The sequence below is a fragment of the Schistocerca gregaria genome, chromosome 5 (genome assembly GCF_023897955.1).
Source record: "Schistocerca gregaria isolate iqSchGreg1 chromosome 5, iqSchGreg1.2, whole genome shotgun sequence".
NCBI lineage: Eukaryota > Metazoa > Arthropoda > Insecta > Orthoptera > Acrididae > Schistocerca > Schistocerca gregaria.
Window position 1 is genome coordinate 613,491,673 of NC_064924.1, and position 8,114 is coordinate 613,499,786.

Sequence of the window (8,114 nt, forward strand, 5' to 3'; positions counted from 1 at the left end):
TCTCTGGGCAGGATATGGAAATATTTATTGACAACTAGTCGCTTTGAAGTTCTCCTCCTAGTAACAGTTTGATAAATTGTTTGGGCTCGTCATTTTTACTTTGTGGAAGTTCTTCTTCAGTTTCGTGCATCAGTGTGCTGTTTAATAGCAGTAGTGTGACTTTTACGCATATTTTTTGCCAGTTGTGGCTTGCCCAAGCGGTCTTCTCGTCCGGCCGTTTTTTTGCTCGGTCCGCTGAATGTGGGCGCTCGGGGGTTTACGAGCGGTGAAAATCCGGTGTCTGCACGCCTGTCCGTGCAACCAGCCCCTATCCCCCTATCCCGTCGCATCTCTGCAGGGCTCTGTCACTGTCCATCACAGCAGGGTTCCACCTAGCGGGCAAATTTATTGCTCACTTTCTATACAAGGGCCTTCTGTTGGTTTCACTGTCCTTTCCCATCTCTCGACGCTCCTGCTATGTAGGAATCGTGTCTTGCTAATTACGTCCTTTTTTTTCTTGATACTTCTCACGTTGTAAACTTGTGGGTCGTTGCATCTGGTCTTTGTTGGAGTTTTTACAATGGTTCTTACAAAAAGTTTTACTTATAATCATCTAACATATGTCTAGTATCTACTTGTTTTATGCCTTCTTAAAAAGCTTTACAAATTTCGGCGCCCTTTCCATGGTACAATTCTAAGATATTTGGAGTCTTAACGTCTACTCAAGAATCCTCAAATTCGTTTTTTTTATTTTTGTGTAGTGTCGTGGTGTATAGCATTTTAGTATTTCATGCTGTTAGACTATCTACACTTTATCCCTTCACCTTAATCTATGGTACTAATGGTGTTATTATTGAAACTACTTTCTTTTTCCCACCTTCCTCTCTTCTCATTCTTCTTTCTCCTGACGATCTTATCTGCAACATAATCTTCAAATATTGTGCTGATTATTTACCAGTAATAAAATTAATCTTCAAACTTTTTGATGTGGCTCACATGGTGAAGTCCTAAGGTTTTGCCTGTTTTTGGCTTCATTAGTTCCACAGCAATGTTGTTGTTGTTGTTGTCTTCAGTCCTGAGACTGGTTTGATGCAGCTCTCCATGCTACTCTATCCTGTGCAAGCTGCTTCATCTCCCAGTACCTACTGCAACCTACATCCTTCTGAATCTGCTTAGTGTACTCATCTCTCGGTCTCCCTCTACGATTTTTACCCTCCACGCTGCCCTCCAATGCTAAATTTGTGATCCCTTGATGCCTCAAAACATGTCCTACCAACCGATCCCTTCTTCTAGTCAAGTTGTGCCACAAACTTCTCTTCTCCCCAATCCTATTCAATACCTCCTCATTAGTTACGTGATCTATCCACCTTATCTTCAGTATTCTTCTGTAGCACCACATTTCGAAAGCTTCTATTCTCTTCTTGTCCAAACTAGTTATCGTCCATGTTTCACTTCCATACATGGCTACACTCCAAACAAATACTTTCAGAAACGACTTCCTGATACATAGATCTATATTCGATGTTAACAAATTTCTCTTCTTCAGAAACGCTTTCCTTGCCATTGCCAGTCTACATTTTATATCCTCTCTACTTCGACCATCATCAGTTATTTTACTTCCTAAATAGCAAAACTCCTTTACTACTTTAAGTGTCTCATTTCCTAATCTAATTCCCTCAGCATCACCCACAGCAATATCATGAGCAATTTGGCTAATTATGACAGGTCCTTTGTATGCAGCATAAAACTTATGTATTTTGTGTTTCTGTTTGCTGGAGAGATGGTGTGTCTTTACAAATACTTTCTGGCCTACTGAGAATGTTCTTTTAATTGCTGTTCTATCTCCTCTTTCTTTTCTTTTAATGGCTGCCTTTCTGATGTTGGAGAGTGCTGTTGCTATGATTTGTTTGTGCTGTCTACGTGGTACAATAGGAAATCTAACATTCTCTCTGGTTATGTTTGGCGGTTCAATATTTTTAAGTACAGTAACTGGAGGTAGTAGTATAGTGCTATGTGGCATTTCATTAATTACGTCTTGAAAATCTTTAAGGTATATATCCCAAGTGTTGTGTCTTTTGCCTGGATATAATCGGCATAAAGTGCCTATGTCCTTCATAGATCGTTCTGCTGGATTTACGCTAGGTTTGTACTTAGATATGTAGATGGGTTTTATTTTGTGTTGTTTTAACGTGTTCTACCGTTGCACTGATTTGTATTGTGGGCCATTATCAGAAATTATTCGTTCCACTTGACCTACATGTCTGAGAAAATCTTGTCTAAATGCTTTACTTATAGCAAGTCCTGTTGCTCGTTTTAATGGTGTCAAGGTAACATATTTAGAAGTAAGTTCCAAAATGACAAACATGAAAATTTACCCATTTTTGTGTGTGGGAGGGGCCCCATCAAATCTGTTGCAGCTATTTGTTTTAAATTTTTAGGTATTATTGGAAACATAGGTGGTTTGGTTTGGAAAGTGACGTGTTTAGCCCTCATACATTTTTTGCATTTGACTAATACTGTTCTAATTCGTCTTTCTATATTAGGTAAATGGCTTTTTTGTTTTATTTTTAAAAAGCATTTCTTTGGTCCAAAGTGGCCATTACTTAAATGTGTATACCATATGTACTTATTAATTAGTTCATCTGGGATATAAATCAACCATTCATTCGTTGCAACATTTCGTCTAAAAAATAAAACATTGTTTTTTACGAGATAGTGCTGTCGAATGTCTGGAAAATCCTTACTTCTCCACTTGTGTTTGATTCCTAGTATTTCGGGATTCTTGTCCTGTTCTTTGCCTATGTTTTTCAATGCTGTCGTAATGTAGTTTTCGAAAGGTACTTGTTCATATAGTACATGGTAAACAGGTCTTTCGCTGCTTCCAAACCAATGTTATTGGATGCACCCTGTGGACATCGTGATAAAGCATCTGCTAATACATTCGCTAGTCCTGGTATGTGTGTAATAGTGAAGTCAAATTCTTGTAGTATTAACATCCATCTGGCTAACCTCCTATGAGTTAGTTTGGCGGATAACAGAAATTCTAATGCTTTGTGGTCAGTATATACTTTTGTTTTTCTTCCGAATGGGAAGTATCGAAAACGTTGGAAGCCCCATTCAATGGCCAATGCTTCCAGCTCCGTGACTGAATAATTTTTCTCCCTTTTTGTGAGTACCCGACTGGCAAAGGCAATTGTTCTATATAATCTTAGCCCTGCCTGTTCTTATTCTTGGAATAACACAAGTCCTAAACCTGTTTTCGCGCTGTCAGTGTCCATACAAAAATTTTGTGTTAGATCAGGATGTGCTAAAATCGGTGCTGTTGTTAGTGCGTTTTTCACTTTTAAGAATTCTTCATTAGCTTGTTGATCCCATACCCATGGCGTGTTTTTTCCAGTCAATGCACATAGGCGTGGTGTTGCAAGAGAGTCGATCCAAACAAATTTTTTATAGAATCCGGTGAGATCTAGAAATCCTCTGAGAGTTTTCTTATTATATGGCGTACAGAATTCTTTGATTGCCGTTAGTTTTTCTGGGTCGGGCATTACCCCTTTCTCGGAAATTATGTGTCCTAGAAATCTGACCTCTCGCCTTCCAAATTTGGATTTTGTTATTTTTACTTCAACCCCATGCTCTTTCATGATCTGTAAAAACTGATTTAATGTGTCGTTCTGATGTTCCCAAGAGGGTTCTGCTATAATCACATCATCAACATAAGAAGTAATTTTTTGTAAAATTTCAGGACTGAGTATAGTATTAAATCCCCTAATAAACGCTGCTGATGATATGTTTAAACCAAATGGCAATCTTTTAAACTGGTAACATCTACCAAATACGATAAATGCTGTAAATTTTCTACATTCTGGGGCCAATTCTGTTTGCCAGAAGCTACTCCGTAAATCAATTGATGAAAATATCTTAGCACCGTGGAAGTTTTGTATCAATTCCTCTAATTTTTCTGGGCGATCTGTCTCAGTGATTATGATTGTGTTGATCTGTCTGGAACAAGCACTAACCTGATGCTCCCATCTCGTTTTTGTACAATATGGAGCGGGCTGTTATATGTGGAGGTAGCTGGTTCAATAATATCGTCATCTAACATTTTAGATATCTCCTGGAGTACTTTATTCCTGTAGCTTAATGGGATTGTAGAGGGTGGCACTCTAAATGATTTGTGCTGTTTTACTTCAAACTTGTACTGAAAGTGTTTAATGCTGCCAGTCTTAGGTAAAAATTCTTCTGCTTTATCTCGTAAAATACCCTCTAATTCTCTTTTACTGTGTTCCGAAATACCTTGAACTTCTTGCAATTTTTCGTCGATTTCTTTATGGACTTCTGACATGAGTTGAGGCGGTTCCCTCTTTTGTGCATACCATTCTAATTCTTGATCCTCTTTATCTCGCGTCATTCTTAATTGTTTGTTTATAACTGGTATTTCTTCTAATTTTAGCTTTTGCTCAAAGAGAAGTATGACATTCCCGAATGTTACGCTTCCTGTCCCCATATCTATTATCGCTCGTCTCTCATTTTAAAAAATCTGCACCTATAATCAAATCTACAGTTAGTTTAGGTATAATAACGAAGTTGGCTTCGATCTTTTGACCTTGGCACGAAAGAGTTAACCTTGTTTGTCTCGTAACTTCCGCAGAATTGTTTCTAATAGGACCTCTTACTTTAATCTTACGTGTTTTCAGAACTGGCAATTCCTCATTGGCATTACACTGCATAAAATAAATTTTCTGAGATCGCAGTCAGTTCACTTCCGCTATCAATTACAATTTTGACTGGGATATGGTTTACCATGGCCTTCACAATTGGTTGAATTTGAAAGGGTTGGTTCCATTCTTCTTCTTCTTGCATCAACGAATCCTCCACTGAATTATGCATGAGTCTTTTTAGGAATTTCCCTTGTGAATTCGAACTTTCTGTAGGATAAGCTTCGGCTGCTACTTCTCTCTCTTTTATTTCCTCTTCCCTATTTCTTCCTTCATTTACGCTTCCTTCTACATTCTCTACTTTTTCCTCATCCTCGTCTATCTTCTCCTTCTTCGTCGCTACTTCCACATAATCGCATCTTAATGCTCTAATTATCGCTTCGTAACTTCCTTCATTATATACGTTGGGTTGTGTGCCCACTCGTAACTTATTTTCAACTTCTGTCGACTACCCATTATCCTCACTGAATTCGCTTTCTCTGGTTTCCATCTCAAATAGCTTTACAACACTCATTACTTCGTCCTTTCCTCCTACATTAGTTGTGCATGCCTCTGGTAATTCATCTTCATCGTCAGTATTCTCCCAATTAATTTCGTCCCAACACGATATTGTTATTTTCCTGTCTTCGTTTTCATCTGGTCCCTGCGGATTTGTTTCTTCCTTCTTCTCTTCTCGTGATAAGATTTTTGCTTCTCTGTTCAAGGTGCTGCAATTGTCCTGGGTCGGTGCGTCATTCTCTTTGGCAAGGGCGCTAAGTTGTCAATTCGAACGTTTATCGGGTTTTGGTGGTCTTACCTCAACCTTTTCTATCTGTATTCGCTTTTCTTGTTCAGCTTGTTGATAGTGGTTTCTTTGTTCATTATTTGTCGGTCTATTGGTTCTCCAGTACCCGTTCCGGTTGTCGTTATTCCCTCTGTAATAGTTGTTGCCGTTCCTGCGTGAATTATAGTTATTGCCATATTCTCTTCTAAATCCATAACCGGTTCTTTGTTGAAATCTATTGTCGTTTCTTGCTGCGAAGTTATCACATGGTTCGTAATTATTGTTTCTTTGTACTGTGTCCTATGGATTCCACTGCTTTTTGCTTTTGTTTTCACGTGCGCTTCGTCTTTTTCTTGAGCCATCTTCCGAAAATATGAACTCTAGTTCCCTTAGAATACCTTTAAGTGCTTCAACGTCATTGCCTCCGCGACCTAGTAATGATTGCTGGTATTTCAATGGTAGCTTCATCGCCCATAATTTAATCAACTCTCCGTCACTGTATGGTACATCTAAGCATTGATTTTTGTTTGCCATTACTTCGAAAAATTTCACGGGACTCTTCTCTCCTGAATTTTGAAAATATGGGTTCTGTAATAATTCGTACTTCACTCTATTCTGTGCTTCGCTGGACCAATATCGTGAGAGAAACTTCTCTCTGAAATCTTCGTACGATCGGAATGTCGCTGCAACATTCTGCATGGTTTCTGCGACTGTTCCTGACATGTATGCACATATAACATCTAATTTGTGTGCTAGCGTCCAGTGTTCTGGTAATCCTACTCGGAATTGATCAATAAAAGTTCGTGGATGTAGTGAGTTTTCTTCTCGAAAGTGTTGAAATTTTCTGACTGTGAGGAAATGATCGTTGTCGTACTTCGTCATAGTTCCATATGAATTTCGCGATTCTTCGCCACTTTTGTTTCTGATCATTTCTCCCGTCGTTCTTTCCGGTTGTGGTAGATCCATTGGATATTGTCCACTGCAACTTTCGCGTACCCGCGGTGCAGGCTGTCTGATTTCACATATGCTATTTTCCGCCTGTGATTGGAATCGCAAATGCGTAATATCTTCGTTAATTGCTTGTTTTTCCGGTGCTGTTACAGATACGGATGTGGTTGCAGACTCTGTGCTTGTTCGATCCTGTTCACTACGCTCTTCAATGGTTTGCAACAGCTCTGTTCGCAATTTCTGAAATTGTCACTTCGTTTGCGCTTCTATTTTGACTATGCGGTTATCATATCTTTTCAGTGCTGCTTTTGTGATACGTTTGTGTAACACACTGTTTTCAACAATTTCACGCGCTGTTCCTGCTGCTTGTCTAGTAATTTCGTTTATCTGTTTCTTTAGTTTCTTGACTTCTCCCTGGGTGTTGTTACGTAATGTTTTGATCTCGTCCTGAGTGTCATTACGCAATGTTTGTACGTCCGCTTGTACCTTGTCAATGTCTGTTCTCAATTGATTGTGACCTGTTATTAAGTGTCCTATCACTTTTCGAGATTCTTTTGCCTCGTCTTCAATACGACTTAGGTGTAACTGATTTTTTTTGTTTTTTTCTTTAATCTCATGCCTTTGTCTCGTAGTTTGTGCATTGTGAATTTGAATTTGATCCGCTATGTCATTATTTTGCCTTGTCATGGTTTCCCTAATTTGTTGTAATAATTCTGACAGATTGGTGGGTTCTATTGCGTTTTCTTCCGACGTCCTACGCTCTGTGTTTTCGGCCAAGTGTTGGTTCGCAACCGATTGCATTGACCTCTGCTGTGACACGTTTCTGCTCGCATTCCTTGTACTCTGTGGTGAGGGAGCTCTGATTACTTGTACTATGGGTTCTACGTATTCAAGACGCAAGTTAGAGTCCTCATCGCCTGTCTCTCTACTTTCCTGCTCCTCTGTCGTACGCTGACTTTGGTTTTCTGTGCCTTCGCGTACATTATCCTCGTTATGGTGCGTTATCTGTCCTATTTCTCGCGATACTGCATCGTCTGTTGTACTGACCTGTATTCTCTGTCCATTTTCATACTGGGTCTCTACCTCAATTCGGTCAAGGTCTCGATCTGCCATTGGTAATCTTTCCAGATCCCTTATTTTCTGTTTTTAAAAGTAATTCACGCGCCCTACTTCGCGTCAACATGCGCTCATACGATCTCACGCGTTTCATAAACTTTTTGTTCACACGACTTGACACTATCAAGACTGACAATCCATTCCCTTACTTGCTGGGTCAGAACCAACTTGTCAACGATGTATCCACCACCTGCGCGCTTGCATTGGAGGGAAAACTTAATTCTAACAATATTAAAATTCATAACTTAATTATGATATTGCCTCTGTTACACTGTCTCACTATTTGTTGAATACTTTTACTATCTATCGCCACACCTACTGTTTACGACTATGTATAACTTCAAGAAATAAATTTTTACTACGAAAATTTTTCTGCAGGTATTTTTCTGACCTAGTTAGGCATGTGGTCGACCTTCAATCATGGTATTTTACTATCCTGGCAGGGTCGCCATTTTCTAAACATTCATGGTGGTGTCTATTGTTCTACATCATGTCTCCCTACCACTATCGCGCAACGACGCTCTGAGTGTGTTTTTTACGGAATTGACTAGTTTGAACTTGGGACCTGTTGCTGGTAAGGAGACGCCAGACCA